The 16,667-nt window shown below is 41.5% G+C and overlaps 1 long non-coding RNA gene across 1 annotated transcript; it reads left to right on the top strand.

Annotated features, from left to right (window-relative positions):
* Positions 1-1,571: 1,571 nt before the first annotated feature.
* LOC109957309 (uncharacterized) lies at positions 1,572-16,628 on the top strand. The gene is made up of 4 exons (XR_002274533.1): positions 1,572-1,645; positions 11,314-11,361; positions 12,353-12,428; positions 15,199-16,628. It is a non-coding gene; the product is annotated as an uncharacterized LOC109957309 (long non-coding RNA).
* Positions 16,629-16,667: the final 39 nt, after the last annotated feature.

The raw sequence follows: 16,667 nt of genomic DNA, 5'->3' as shown, positions 1-16,667 counted from the left end.
GAAGAGAAGAGAGGTGTCAGTGTTTTACTCACTTATATCTATTCAGTTTGACAGAATCATGCAGCCTGACCTTTGACCTCCCTCACACTGAATCCCCTCAGTGGAGACGAACAAAAAATCTTTGACAGATGCGTGTGTGTGAGAGAGAGAGAGGTGTAAAGAGGGGTGTAGGGTTGGAGGGAGTAAAGGAAAGATATTTGACAGAATAAGAGCAGACACCGGGAGCAGCTGATGAACAGACGCCTGCTGCATTTCTGAGTGGCGGCACTTGCTGAAAGATAAGGAATAAATGGTAAAAGGAGAAATGGAAGTTTCAGGGGAAGAGTCAGGGGAAGGTGTGGTGATTTAGATCTATCTTCATTATTGAAATGAAATTAAACAGTTGCTACACTGTGCAGTAGCCTATACCCTGAGTGACCTTTGTCTTAATGCACTGTAATCCAGTTAACTGTTAAAGCACTACCTTAATTTATTAACATTTATTTACACTCTATGATGTGTCCAGTGCTTCCACATTTAAAAAGCATTATCAGTCTCGAGGGTTTTATAGGCTTTTAGAAATATTCTTACAAAATTCATGCAAATATATAACATTTAGAAAAGCCAAGGTGACTTTGAGGATTAAAATAGTGCCCATCTGGTGTAGCCACCCCACAACGGTGGTCCTCACTGGGTCACAGTTTGTTGAAAACCCCTGCATTAGCTCACCATCTGTAGTTTACCAACTAGCCATCTGAGTAGTGTAATGCTTGTTTCTGTAAACCGTATTAATTTGAAGGCTGTCTTTTATTTTATTGTCCAAAACTGGTGCCAAAGCTTTTCTGGATATTTAGTGGTCAAATTCTAACAACTCAACTCAACAACTCAACTCAACTTTATGTATATAGCGCTTTACCACAGCAGAGCTGACCAAAACACTTAACATATCATACAAATATAAAAAACCACACATAAAAAGCTATAAACAGTAATATAAACACTAACACTACAGACAGAGTCTCATTCCTGGTCAAACGCCAATGAATACAAGTATGTTTTCAGATAAGACTTAAAAGTAGACAGTGAGGGGGCCTGCCTAATATGACGTAAAAGTTCCACCAGATAAGATGGTGCCAGCCCATTTAAGGATTTATAAAAAAATAAAAGAATCTTAAAACGAACCCTAAAACGCACCGGAAGCCAGTGGAGAGATGCCAGCACTGGCGTTATGTGGTCCCTCTTACGCCCCCCAACCAATAACCGAGCGGCAGCATTCTGGACCTTCTGGAGGCGGGCAAGACCCGATTGACCAACTCCAGCGTACAGTGCATTACAGTAATCCAAAGTGAATCTTTGCATATTGCTATTAACCTTCAGAAACCCATGGGTAGGAATCATATTCAATCACGCTAAATATGGGGCGCCGAATGTAAAAATATTACTTACACTAGTTTTCTCACATTTAGCTAAATGTGACAAAGTCTAAATGTAAATGTTAAATAGAAATGTAAATATTAAATGTAAATGTAAATGTTAAATGTCTCGCCAAGTGTAAAACTGAATATTTAGTAGCTCCACAGCCTTGCCCTATTAAGTTCATATGGCAAAGTTCCTGGCTGAATTACTTGAATGCACACTTCCAGATTAGCGCACTCCTTTGTTCGAGGTAAGCGCGCTTTAAATAGACGTAGACCTCCAATATTTTACTGCATTAATTTATGATCAGATGCTCAAGTCTAGTGCCGATACTCAGGTTTTATTAACGGATTAAAAGGTGCTGGCTGCCTGCTCACCGGTCTGTGCATTGGGTATCTCAACAGGAGGCTGACGCGTATGACCGACAGTTGCTGTGCCCTAGGATATTAGTACTTCATTAATACGAATCTTTGCGGGTTCAGGTTTTAAAACGCTGCTGGTACAGTGCTCTGCGTTGTGCGCACACTGGTTCAAACAGTGACAAGATGCGTATCCTGCGTGTTGCTACGGATTAATGCGCGTTATTTGCGTCTTGACGCTCACGGAAAATCACTGTAGGACTCTTACAATATCGGGTTATGTTTTTTATCTCTGGTCCTCATGATGAGTTTGTAATGACCGTGTCTTACTTTGCGGTGTCTTCTATCTCACGCACTCTCGCATTTTGTTGCTTCCATAAGTATTATTTGGAATATGTTTAAGAGGATTCGGTCAAAACCATTTAGGGTGATCATAGACACCGCGGAGACTTCGCTTATATTGTGCTGCGAGCAAGTGGCGTCTCACAAGAAGTGGCGGAGACTCAACGGATGCTCTTAAATGGGTCAGTGTGCCCCACACACACAAGCACTCACACAGTCGTGTTTCTATTACTCCAAACGGACCTGCGTACATTTCTTGGAGACCCACCCTAACCTTTGCCCTAAGGCCATCCCTCTCAGCTGAATTTTTATAGTCATGAGGTCATTAACACATCACATTCCCAAATCCCCCCCAATCTTAACCTTAACCACCACCACAAATGACATAACGAGAACCTAAACACAATTATAGCTAAGTTTTTTCCAGTGAACAGCTCTTTGAGGTTGTCAGGTGTGGACAAAATGTCTTCTCTATGCAGAAATGTCCTCACCAGGATGGTTGTGAACACACAAACCCAGGAAATGTGCACACGCACTGCACCTGTTCTGTACTTCCATGCCTGAGGATTTTTTAATGTTCACTTCTACATGGATTGATGGATAAATCTGCTGTGAAATAACTGGATTTTACAGAAAAAGATTTTTTTTTTTGTAGCAAAACTGTTCTCGTTCTCTTTTTGAAAGGTTTTCTGTGGGACCACTGTTGTGTCATATAATTGTACCCTCAGTGCTGAAAGGACTGGTTACCAAATGGTGAACTGACAGATGATTATTTGGTGCATTTGGCGCTAGGGTAAACATTCAGGATTCAGATTTGGGTCAGATGTGGAGTTCTTCCTTCTGGGTTTATTAACATCTAAAGCTAATTTCCTTTGGTAACATTAATACCATACCATACCAACTTTATTTATAAAGCACTAAAAACAACCAGAGTGGACCAAAGTGCTGTACATTGCAATAAAACAGTATAAATTATAAACCACAAATAACAATATAAAATATAATCAATCAGATGACTAAAATTAATGACCTAGCATGGTCACGACTGACCTTTGTATTGATGTGACTTTAATTCAGGAGTGTGTGCAGTGTTAGTAGTAACCAGAACATTCTGCTGGACTGACAAATTACTCGTCAGCTAACACTAGCTTTGGATTTGGGGCTGCATTTTGTACAGTTTGTCCCAACCAGGCATCCATAGTTTGTCATCGCTAGGAAACGGCATGACAGGAGGTGCAAAGAGAGGTTAGGATTGGCTTGTGGTGTCTGTTTTGAGTCTCCCTAGACCCTCTAGGCTAAACAGACATTAGACAGGTATTTTTTTTCTAGCATCTCTGCTTCCTGATTAGTGATGTTGTTGTGTAATAGTGTGACATTTGTCTGACTCCACTGATGAAAATGTTTCAGAAAGGAAATGCACTTCATCTCGGTGTGTGTGTGTGTGTGTGTGTGTGTGTGTGTGTGTGTAATTTTGTCCTTGTTTAAAACAGGACCTGTCGAGCACCACAACGTGCCAGCTCTGAATGAAAAACAGTTTTAGACTGAATCTCATCACATACACACACCAGACCTAATCCACAACCACCACAGGATTGTTAATCCATCATCTCAATTTGCCTAACACACACATACTGTGTGTGTGTGAGTCAAGTATTAAAGATCCTCTCAGAAATGTGTCAGAGGATCTTCTGGGAAAATGAAAGGATGACCTGCTCTGTTCGGCTTTACAGGGGACAAACATTAGAGTTCGACTGTTACATAAAGCCCGATTTCTACCTCCATCATAAATCTGTTGAACAGTTACGCTGCTGACTGCACACAGCCCAGTGGGTGGCACGTTGTTAGAAACCAGGACAGTTTTGTCATAAAATTTCTTTAAAACACAAATGTTGTCATTTAAAAATGTTTAGTTTATAATCACAGTGATGATATGGGAAAAGTAAGTTTTGCTCATTAGTAAGAGACTGGGCCATAATAATTGCCTGTAAATACATGATTTGTCTCCAACTACCATCAGAACACAAGCTTTTGTCTGTCCCTTAATTGGTTAATAGCCTGGTTGTGGAGAGATAAATCTGAGGGGTCATATGCATCAGTCAGACTGGAAACAAGAAAAACACATTTTTCCTACACAAAACTGTGCCACATTTCCTGTTTGTTTTCTGACTTCTTACCTCTTTTACCAGTCTTCAGATTAATATTGCTGTGTTATAAATCCAAGTTTAATGGGCAGTGCTCTGTAGTTTAATTCTTATACAACCAGTTCAGTAATCATGAAACTATCTTGATGACATGAACGCTCACAGGTTGTTTTCCGTCTCTAGCTTCCATACCATATGATGTGACTGAGGCATTGTGAAAGTCTAGTTTTGCATTAGGGGAAATGTAGGATTGAGCGTTTCGGGGTGTTTGGCTCATGCTGACAAACTAGAAGTCAGGATATGTCGGACTCTGCTGCTTCAGTTTTGATGATTCTTTTTTTTAACTGTGTGAGAGCACAAATAATGTCACACGATGCTTTTCTTTCATCAGGGTTATTTTTTTCCCTGCATCTTTTTTTTGTCTGCTGCCACATTTCTTCCTTCAAGCTCTTGCTCCTTGTTACCCGTGTACCATCCACTCACGTACAGTACAGTCTGTTCCTTCTGCCAGGCCTCCTCTTGCTACTCTCTCCTCCCTTCATTCTTGGCAGCCTTTAAGTGAGGCTTTATTCCAGGTAGGCAACCTGCTTTTTAAGCAGTGTTCGGTTTTCAAGGAGAAAACTAAAAGTTCAGCTTCGCTGTCAAGGCCTGGGTGTGGGTTTGAAGAAATCAAAAGAAGTGGATTTAAAAAGACTAAAGTCTGAGAAAATGCACAGAATTTGAGGAGCTGGACTGTGACAGCAGAAAATATTTAGTATATGATGACATACTGTGGGGCGGTGGCTAGCGGTGTTGCCTCACAGCCAGGAGGTTCCAGGTTTGAGCCCCAGCTGACCCGGGGCCTTTCTGTGTTGAGTCTGCATGTTCTCCCTGTGCCTGCGTGGGTTCTCTTTGGTTACTCCGGCTTCCTCCCACAGGCCAAAGACATGCAGCTTAGTTTGACTAGTGACTCTAAATTGCCCGTAGGAGTGAGTGTGGGTGTGTTGTCTACAGTATGTATCAGCCCTGTGATAGGCTGGTGACCTGTCCAGGGTGGACGCTGCCTCTCACCCACTGTCAGCTGGAATTGGCTCCAGCCCCTCCACAACCCTGTTCAGGAATAAGAGGTATAAATAATGGATGGAAAATAGGGACCAATTACTAGAATTTCAATTGAGCATAAAACAAAAAAGCAGTGTTAATTGTTCTCCACAAATCTTGTTTGTTTTCTGTTCCTACTCTATGTCAATTGTCAACAGATTTAACTCTTTTTTTGAAATGAGTTTTCTGCTCATCCTTCACTTGACCTGATGTATTCAGAGCTGAACTTGGTGAATGAATTTACAGTGAACACTCTGTCACTGCAGCAAAGGTTTACACTTGAAGGCTAGATATGATGCATTTTGGGGTGAACAGCACACTTTAGTGCTGCTGCAGCTTTATTCTGCTTCCCGTTGGCTGACTGTAGTAGTGAGTCCTAAAGCCCAGAACTGAGTTGGCATTTTTGCACCTCCGCTTCCTTTGCCCTGAGGTCTGTGGGTCTTTGGTTCACTTGTGAAGATTGTCTTGCTGAACTGTTTGTCAAAATGCTTATGCAATAATGCAAAGGTTTATGGAAAAATCCCATAAGTTCTGGGTTGGCCTACAAAAGAACACATCCCTACAGCGCTATATAGTGGTGAATTTTTTCCCCCTCTTTTCTTTTACTTAAACATAAATAACTGTACAGGTATATTAGTTACCTTCTGCAGTCCTGAGAGAAGCTGACAAAGGGAAGTTATTCCTATGGATACTGAGCCAGTGCAGCAATGTGCACGTCAGTCTTGGCAGCACATCATATTAGAGACATTTTAAGGTGGTTTCCCATTATGGGAACCTACTGAAACAGCAGGATTACACACACTTTAATATACATGAATAAAACTGTTGTTCGCTCCATGAGCGGAGCATAGATGGATTGCTCAGTGGTGACCAGAAGACCCTGTGAGTTTCACGAAGACGGGTTTTCCCAAATATATAGTGTATGTTGCTTGGTGTCCCAGTATCCCCAGTTAACTCAGTGGAAAGTCCCTTTAGACAAGGTGTCAGTCAAACACAAATGCTAATCACTGAGGTTTTTTCCTGCTTGGCAGGGTAGTGACCATGTTGATGGAGCCTGTTATCAAAGCCTCCTTTCCCTTCATGACAAACAGCTGTGCCTCCTCTAAATGTGCCAAACACAAAGAGCGACCAAATTTCCCATTATCCACAGCTATTTGTGATCAAGTGCTGACCACTATGGCTGACTGATGAAGCCCATCTGGAAGTCCCTGAAGATGTCCTCTACTGGCTGCTACATACCAGCTCCAAGAAAACTGTCTTCTAGTTTTATAATAAACTTCTTTTAATACTACAAGTAACAGGTATAGTGGCCCACTTCTGCCTCCTGTAAAATTTAAATACATAAACAAAAAAAGAGCACAAGTGTTTTGCAGATGTAATAAGTTTTCTGATGTTGTGTCCAGGGTGGACCCTGCCTCTTGCCCACTGTCAGCTGAGACTGGCTCCAGCCACCCATGATCCTCGTTAGGATAAGCAGTGGAGATAATGGATGGGTTGGGATGGACGGTGTGAAATATGATACTAAATCAAAAACTATAATTTTAAGAGAGTTTCCTCCTCATGTAATATGCTAAAAACCTACTGAGGCAGTTGATTTTATTTGGTGGGACTGGGCTTCCCTGGTAGTCATGGCCTGTATTTATGTGTAGATCCTGAATATACATTTGAGAGTGGTGGTGACTGAAAGGTTGCTGGCGCTTGTCGTTTGTATAATTGTGCTTTAAAAGGAGCTTTTCCTGGATGCACTGTGTATTTACCATCTGATGGTGTAATCACAAGGGGGCAGTGTGCAACATACAGCCAAGTGCAGCTCACCGGTTAACTGATACCAGCATGAGGTGCAGCGAGTGAGGAGGTGATGGACCGATTCCTCGAGTGCCTCTCTGACTTAAAGAACATTAAACTTACAGTCCTGCTGCATTACCTTTATTACTGACCCTGCAAATGAAATGGGATAAGCGACAGCCTTGCACTCAGTGTGTAAAAATGGAATTTCTGCAGCTGATGACTGTGAAAATATCTCCTGAGGTGGCAGTGAAGATTCTGCATGAAGCACAGGAGGATTCCTGAATAGAGGCTGAGGGGTTTCACATGGCAGTTTGTCACTGTGGGATTTGATGGTGAGACTCTCCAGTCAGTAGAGAGGGAGGACATCTCTGGGAAGCACGGGCTCTTTGTCTCTTCTAATCGCAGTGTTTGGTTTGAGACTTTTGTTGCATGACATATCCTGAAAAAAAAAAACAAATGTCCCAAAAGACCCAAGCTTTAGGTTAAGGGAAGGTGTGGGGGTGGACATGAAGTTAGGATGCTAACTGATAGACGGACAGGGAAAAAAGACAAAATGCGTTACAAAATTTAATCTGCAATGTTGAACAAATCAATGAAAATGAATGTACATTATAATAGCATGCGCTTATGATACCATCCACCAAGATGGCAGGTTTCCCTGTCAGCTCGACTGTCCGTCACCAGGCACTTAAAGAACATAGTTTCACTGATTAGATATTTTAAACATTATCATTAAAGCTGCAGCTCCAATTTGAGCCCAACACGTCTATGACTGAGACTCTGAGAGACCTTTGGAGCTGGTGGAGGTTTATGCTTTCGCGTCAATGCTTTCAGTCAGTTCTCTAGCTCATGTTGAGAAAAAGGAAAGTTGGTGGTAGGGAAAAGCCAAATAATATGATGCAGATTCGGTGGGAATATCTCGACATTGTTCAGTAGATTCACTGTAAACAGTGGGAGACTTGATGGAGAGGGGCAGATTTCATTTTGAAGGAAATGATGCTAGATTTCTGTGCCAGTACAGCATGCATGTTAACGCTGTGCAAATATGCTTTTGGTTGCTGTTTGATTCCAGAAGGCTCTTTGATATGAATAGCAATGAGATCCTCTGGATGCGCTCTGCATTCAGAAAGAGGATACCCCATGCCGTTCGCATGCACACTACTTGTAGAGTGTCTCATTGGCAGCCCCACATTCACAGTCATTCGCAGATACAATTATTGCATCCATATGCACATGTACTATACATTTGTTACTTTAGAGAAATGTAATGAAACCAGGCAAAATAGTATAACAATCTGCAGTATATTGTTCATTAGAGGATACACAACAATGTTTAAAGTAGGTTAGCTTCACTCTGAGAGTTGTACTGTACATGTAAGTGTGACAGAGCCTTTATGTAAGTTACGATCTTTGTGTAACTCATTAGTAAATGACTCCTTTATATATCACGACAAAACGCACAGGCACAGCTCTTTGTTCTTAGGTTGTGAACCACTAATCTAATCTGTTGTGACCTGATTTGACTCTATCTTTTTTTTTTGCTATTAGTGTGCATTTAAATGTTTTATCTACTTGTGTGTATTGTGTTAATCACTTTGCCTTTGTCTATGAAAATATGCCAATCAAATAAACTTGCCTTGTCTATCTTATCTGATATTTTTTGCAAACACTTCCATCCTGTTGTGTTTCTCTCTTGCCCTGCCTGTGCTGCTTTTCCTTCTTCAGCATTAAATTGCATCTTCTGTTTTTGTGTGCTTCTCTGTGCACACAGAGATCAGACTTTCCAGCTAGGTTCCTTATTTGACATGAATTTTAAACAAGAACAAATTGCTGTAGACAGATAAGAAAAACTTCAAAAGATGGATGAGATGCCTGAAAGGAAAATGTCAGAGCTAAAACGTCCCGCTGTGTGTGACGGGAAAGACAAGACATCCCCCACTTCTCATTTTCCTCACCCTGCCATCTCTTAACCTCGTCCTGCTCTCGCTATCAAAGATATGTTCAATCATAGCCACCGTGACTTTCTCCTCTCCACACTATAATATTCCTCTAAAGGTCACAGCAGTTGTCTGCCGGAGTAAAACAAAAAGAAAATGTGTCATCTGGTGAAAAACAAGGATAAAACGCTTTTCTTTTGCTGTGACCACAGATCGTCCTGGTTCGTATCTGACTGTAGACATCATGTTTCTCTCCAGGTGAAAGACTGGTGTGTTTGTTGCTGTACAGTGATGATGACAGTGGAGTAAAGGTTCTGGGCACTTTGAGCTTCAGGATGCATCTGAGAATATGGCTGATGTGTTTGATTTTTAAAAAATGAGCAGCTTAATGAAATAGTGAAGGTGAGTTGATGTCAGAAAAGCAAGTTTGTGATGGGAAATTCATCAAACAAGTCCAAGTGATGTATTATCATGATTATCTGTGCTTCAGTCCTGTGTATTCATTGCTGTCAAAACTTCAATGCAAATTACCTCCCCTATACCGATGAAAGCAGAGTAGAGACCCCCTGGTGGCAGTAATCTTCTGCACACTGAACTCTCTGTAATGAGAACTGTAATGTGTTTTCCACATGGGGATTCCTCGTCTCCTGATATACAGTATATTTTAATATTAAGATTAAAGTCTGTAGCAGAGCAATCTAAAGGCTGGAATGAATTTTTGATGCAGATTTGAAGTGTTGCTTTACTAAATTCTCACATGCAAGGTCTATTTTAGTGTGTGTAGGTCAGAGCTGTTGCAGCAGGAAGATGTTATGCTTCTTCATGCAACTTGCTCTAGGTCTTTAATCTTTATAAGCCATGTTTCAGAAGTTTCAAGTGTTAAACTGATTGGTAACAAGGTGTGTGTAACTGTTCTGTGGTGGTGTTTGTATAGTGCAATACAAGGCACTATAATTAAGAAGACACACGCAATGGAGAGACGCATCATTTCATTCATTTTCTACCGCTTAATGCCTGAACGGGGTCACGAGGGGGGGGGACCGGAGCCAATCCCGGCTGGCAATCGGGTGAAGGCAGGGTACACCCTGGACAGGTCGCCAATCCATCGCAGGGCTAACACATAGACAAACAACCACACACACGCACTCCTATGGGCAATTTAGAGACACCAATCAACCTAAGATGCATGTCTTTGGACTGTGGAAGGAAGCCGGAGTACCCGGAGAGAACCCACGCAAGCACAGGGAGAACATGAAAACTCCACACAGAAAGGTCCTGAACCCTGAACCTTCTCACTGTGAGGCAACGGTGCTAACCACTGCGTCACGCATCATTTCATAACATTTTAATGAAACGGGTGCATGGATGGAAAAGAAGCAGATACTACACTGCAAAATACGAGTGTAACATTGGTGTATTTTTATACTCGAACATGTTCATCTTTAAATATCACTCCACTCATTTTAATGCTCGCAGTTTAAAATGCAGCAATTTACATTTAGGTTGCATTTAGGTGATGCTAATGCAATCAAACAGTGTAGAGTGAAGGCAACCAGGAGGGAACTGAGCTCAGTTATCTGTTGTTATATACTCACCACTCATTTCTGAGCTGATTTCAATTTCTTTATGATAAAATTAGTCATTCATTTCATTTGATCTCTTGTCAAGGTAATGACCTCATTATTACTGGGAGCTTCCAAATAGCCACCAGCATAGATGAAAGCTGAAGCATCTGATCTTATGTTCATTCATTTTTGTTAAAGGTGTTAAATGTCAGTTCTCATGTTGCACTGTGAGAGAGAACAACAACAACAGCAGAATCTGTTGTTTCAGCCAGTTCCTCTATAGGCTGTACTAACGACGAGCAAAGCAAGAAGTCGGGTGATGTTGCAGAGTGACAAAGTGGGACGTAGTCTGGATGGACGTGTGGGTCGGCAAGACGCCTGTTTCCACTCACCGGTCCACATTTTATGACTGTGACTGTTCAGTAATCCTGATCATGTTATGTATTCATATGCGCAGTAACATTCAGTTCAATTCAGTTTTATTTGTATGGTGTCAAATCACAGCAAAGGTTGTCTTAGGGGGCCTGGAGCCAATCCCAGCTGGGTGAGAGGCGGGGTCCACGTGTGTAAACTGTACATATTTGTTTAGTGTTGACAGAACTGTCCAAGTGTAGTAAGCTACTTTTTCAATGATGCATAACAAAGCTTTCTGGTGACACAGTGTCGTTGATAATGACCATTATGTTTTCGTGTTACCTCCCTGCAGCGTCGGAGCCAACCTCATCTCGGGCTGAGGCCTCCCACCGAATGGCGGGTAGGTGAACAACGAGGCCTCCAGCCTAAACAAGCACACACACATAGGTTGCTTGTCCCTTACCCTCTTGTCATGGCCCACAGGAGCATCTTTGGATATTGCAGCTTTATGGCAGCAGCTGAACCAAACCTTTGCCGTCATGGTTCTAATAATAAACATGCGATTACAGTTGGGTTAGATTTAGGCACAAAAAACCTTCTTAGGTTTAGGGATATATCATGGGTTTGGTTAAAAAGGTAATTCTTGTTGTTATGCCACCCGTCTGTCCTGAGGTCACTTAATAAAGCATAGTTATGTGTTGTAACAAGCTGCTTGCACAAATCTATATTAGCGTTTTTTAGGGATGACACTCTTTTAAATGATTCATTGTTTCTGTTGTGTGTCTTTGTGTTCTTCCTGCTCAGAGGACAGGGCGTTCTCACACCACAGAGCGCTGAAGCTCTGAGGAAGGTGAATTGGTGCCAGAACATTAGCTCATGGAAAAAAAAAAGGCTGCACTGCATAACGGTTGGGAGTGCTCCTGTACTACTGCAGTAAATTTGTATGTATTAAGGGTTTGGTTGTTCCAAAGGGAGACTGTTGGCAGAGAGACACCTGATATGTAAGGTCACTCCCTGCCAACCACACAGGAGAATGAATCAGAAACTGTGTGTGTGTAGCAAGGGCAGCGCTGAACATCTTAGATGGTTGTAACAGGCGCTTACACACACACACACACACACACACACACACACACACACACACACTCCATAGGCCGAGGACTGAACACCGAAGCCACTGCTTCGACCTTCTCTCTCCCCCACCCCACCCGTTCAATGTCTCGGCATCCTTCTCTTTTTATCTTTCGCTCTGGTTTTAGAAAACCTTCATTAGCTGAAAAGAACCTTTTGAACCATTTCTCATCAGTCTGTACAGTCTGAATATAATAACCCAGCTACCTGAGCATATTAATTGGCTGCCTGCTTCTCTTTCTGTTTCCTGCGTCTCCCAGCTGATCAAAGTCTGTCTGAGAATGCAGCCAAACATCTTTCATTTCATAGTCTGTCCTAACTCGTTCTGTCAGTCTGGTGAGTATTAAACCTGTGGGTTCACTTGATATTGAGAGTTTAGAGGTGTTCATTTGCACTTACCTCATCCAGGATCAAAGCAGGGGAAAGACACCCTGCATTGATTATTTTAGAAGCATGATGTTGGCACTGGCCAAGTCGTCTGAAACCCAGACGTGCTACCAACACCAGGAGGTAGGAGATTATCCTTTAGTGCTGGTGTTCTCAGTTTTATTAAATGGAGTGCAGCCTGGGCTGTACCTGGTGCCTGTATGGTGTCAGGTGCATAGATATGTTTGTTTTTCTTATTATTGAACCCATAAAAATAATAAATTGATCATACCAACAATTATTGTCTGTTCCAAAGCTGGATATATCTTATTCCTCTCTGCCATGGAGCTCCACTGTGTATTATGGGTGTCCAATTATTACTGTGAACACTTTGTGTAGTTTATTTTGACTGAATCCAGTAAACACAGGCCTGAAGTACTCCCTAAAGCACCAAATGTGTATTAATCCACTGCTGAAAATAGTCCCTAACTAAAGCACGTTATACTCCTGTTTGGATTTTGTTTGTTCAAAACCACAGTGGCCAACTCTTTTAGAAAATAATTTTGCTCTTTTTAAAGTAAATTTTCTTGACTTTTTCTTTTTTTAATATATTTACGTCCTCAAAAACTGCGTGCACAAACACGTCAAATTAATTTAGAGACGAGCCACCACATTGCTGGTTTAGGTCTTTTCATGAAATTTGTTGACAATATAAGATGCAGTATTTTCCTTTAAAAGAGAAACATGAGAATAATAATCAGGAGCTACCAGAGTTGTGAGCTGGACACAGTGGAAAACTTACAATGTGTGTGGGTTTGTGTTGGAAGAGCAAGAGTGTAGGTTGGACATTTGTGCTGTTATGTAATGTTTAGAACTTAATCTTTCTATGATGGATGATACAGAAGAGCTACTGTTCAGGAAAGTCTCCGGGTGATAAACTCAAACCAGCAGAGGAGGACAAACCACTACAAATCCCTAAACCAGAGCAGCAGCAGAGACAAACAGTTTCATGGGAAAAGATCAATTTCACACTAATGTCCTGGGTCAAAATCATAAGACTCTAGCTTGGGGTGTAGTGTTGATAAGAGCGGAACATGTGTAAAAAATATCAAGACAGCAACAGCTGGCTGCTCCTTTGTCTGTTATCCACAGGAACTACTTTTCTAAGTGAGCATGTTTCAATGTGACCAAAGTACTACAAGCTGTATTTGGATGTTCCTTGGATTGTCACTAGTTCCTTAATTCAGTTTTTGTGAAAATGAAACTATAAACATGCTGCACTTTCTACATTTATTGCTTTCTTTAAAGTATTTATTAGAATTCTAGCTAATTTAAAGCATAACTGTCTGCCTAACTTTAAAGTCTGCTCACATCTTCATAGGTACTGTCACTGTTCCTGCCTGATTCGGACTGTCCATGAGGCAAATACTCGCCGAGCAGCATTAAGTTTGGATCTCATCATTCAGAAGACACCGAAACATGTTGTTTTACACTAAAGTGGATTATCTTTATTTTTAGAGTAGCAGCAAATCAATGTTTCAATAACATAATACATGAAGAAATGATCAGTTACTAAATATGATGGATTATATGTTGTATTTTCACTAAACAATATGATAATGTTATTTACATTTAATACACGTAAAGACATATCATTGCCATTCGTAGCCTTTACAATCATCAGGCTGCTGGTCGAACAGTAAATATACAGTCACTGAGCTGCACTCTGGCCTGATTTGCTCATGCTCTGCCTCGTGGTGAATGACGTGCTCCAGAAGTCTTTTCATGCTAGAGCAGGGTCAGTTGTCTAGAAATTACATAAACTTTGACCAGGTTTTGTAACAACAGCCTCTCAGGGCTCTTGGCCAACATATTGTGCAGACAGGGTGAGAGTTATGGGATGTCTCATGCACTGTCAGTCCATACAGGGTCAGGTAAAGCTGTGACCTGAAGCTGAAGGTTATTCCCACTAAACATAGTCTGAGAGATGTACCATATTTGGGGGTTTTAAGGTGGAAATCTTTGCAGTGTGTATGTACTCCTGACCTAATCTGTGTTGGAAGAATATGTCCACTACTTTTGGAGATAGTTATTGTTATGCTAGTCAAAGTTCCTTTGTAGTGAAAGGTTCATTTACCTGGTTAAATCTGTGCTGAGCTGCTTGGCTTCCAGACATCGCCTCTCTGAACATGACAGATTTTTACATATCATAAAGTTGACGGAGCAGCTGATAACAGTACAACACAGGTTTAAACATTTAATAGTATTTTAAAATTTAAATCAGAATTGGCAAAGCTGATCTAAGTGACTATAGGCTCTTCGATTTGCTTTCTTGTGAACTGGCTCTTTGTCCCATCAGCCTTGTTATCAACTTATCCAGGCTTTGAAAAAGCTTCACAAATTTTCATAGTGTACAAATCTACTAGTACAAATAGGAAGCAGGAAGCAGCCGCTATTTAATTTTGTCCTGCTGTTGTATTTCCTCACCATAGCACCAAATGTGTTATTGTCTATATGTATTAATCCACCACTGACTGAGTCCTTGTAACACTCAGACAGGATTACTTCATATCTGGGCGGCGTGTGTGTGTGTGTATGTGTGGATGTCCTGCCAGTAGCTGCAGTCTGAAAAAACAACCTTGTGACTTTCCCTGCCACCGCCCTCACTGTTTCCCCCTCATAATTCCTTAAAAGCACACTGAGCTGATGACCTTTACCACAATCTGTTCTTTCTTTTCAGTTAGTCTCTGCACTGCTCCATAAATGATTCATCGAGCCTGGGCCTGTATTAATAACTAATACGGGTAAGTGGTGTGAGGGAACAGCTAGTTTGCTGGCACAGCAGACAGTCAGAAAGCTCTGAGATTACGTTGGTCACACTGGGACCAAATGTCCACTCCCACAGCAGGAGGCCATCTGATCGAGAGGAGAAGTGGACCAGTTCTACTGGTATTATGTAGTTAGCTTGTAAATGATATTGGTCATTACGTGCCTTTTGGTTTTGGTACAGGTTCATGGTTTTCTACAGCCCCATTTGTTGTCTTGTGTAGGGAGACCCTTCGAGTAAAACGAAGCTGTATTCAGGAGAATTTGTGAAATATGAGTTTATCTCTTGATCCTCTGGCTGGATCAGACAAACGGCTCTCAACCTCCAGGATTTAATCGGTTAAATCCCTCCTTTTAGTGGATATGTTTTAAGAGGATTCACTCTGTTTTTATGGCATCAGAGAAGAGACATTTTCTTTTTTTTTTATTTCAGCAACACATTTGGCTCTGTCTTTCTGTAAACATATCTTCAAGCCTGATTACACACAAATAGGTGTGAACACACCTGGACTAAAAGGAACACATGCTCACATTTCCTCGGCCAGAAAGAAAGTACAGCATCAAAGTGGCCTTTCCCTCTGGTTTCTGTGTCAGAGAGAAACTGGTTGACTAATGGAACTGCTCTTACCATTAAATCCCTGCCAGTGCTCAAATGGAGGAGATCAGAGCTGAGTGAATGCCCTCCCTGACAGCAGCACATGGAAGTGGGCACTGCACTTTCAGTTGTTCTCACCTGTAAAAGAGAGCAGGAGTTTGTAAACTTTTGCTTGTGGCTTTTTGTTCCTTCTCATCAACATAAAAATTCTATTGATTCTTCCTAAATCATCTATCTTCATTTCTCTGTTGTGTGAAGTTCAAGAGTTTGGATGCGAAGAGAATTGAATCAACAGTCTGTTCGCTCTCCATGATTCCTTAATGCAAGCAGAGAGGACATATTTGTTTACTGTCCCATCTCCTGAATGCTGTGACAAACCCTGCTATGCTTGGTCAGGAGAGCTTGCCTTGTCTCTCATATTCCAATTATTCCTCTTCGAGCAGAGACTGTAAGATCGGAGCTCTCTGAGGTCTGGCTCGTGTACACCTCTCTGTTCAGCACCAGGTTGTCGTCTGACTTGCAAAGGGAAGCACTTTATTCTGCTCCATCGGCTCTCTCTGTATTTAAAGCTTCGACTTTAATTAGCCTGTGTGCGCCGCCCACATTAAATGCATATGACCACCATTACTCTCAGCAAAGGCACCTGTCTCACAGTAATAAATCTGGATTTTTATTAGCATCATTACTTTCCCCTGTGCAGTCAGTTTGCTCTACCTACGATGCCCACACCTCAGCAGTTTTCTGCTCAGCTGCCTCGTGTCCAAAGATTTATTTTTTTTACCTTGTTG

This window comes from Monopterus albus, unplaced genomic scaffold, assembly GCF_001952655.1.
Source record: "Monopterus albus unplaced genomic scaffold, M_albus_1.0 scaffold26.1, whole genome shotgun sequence".
Lineage (NCBI taxonomy): Eukaryota > Metazoa > Chordata > Actinopteri > Synbranchiformes > Synbranchidae > Monopterus > Monopterus albus.
This window is presented reverse-complemented; position numbering and strand designations above follow the sequence as displayed.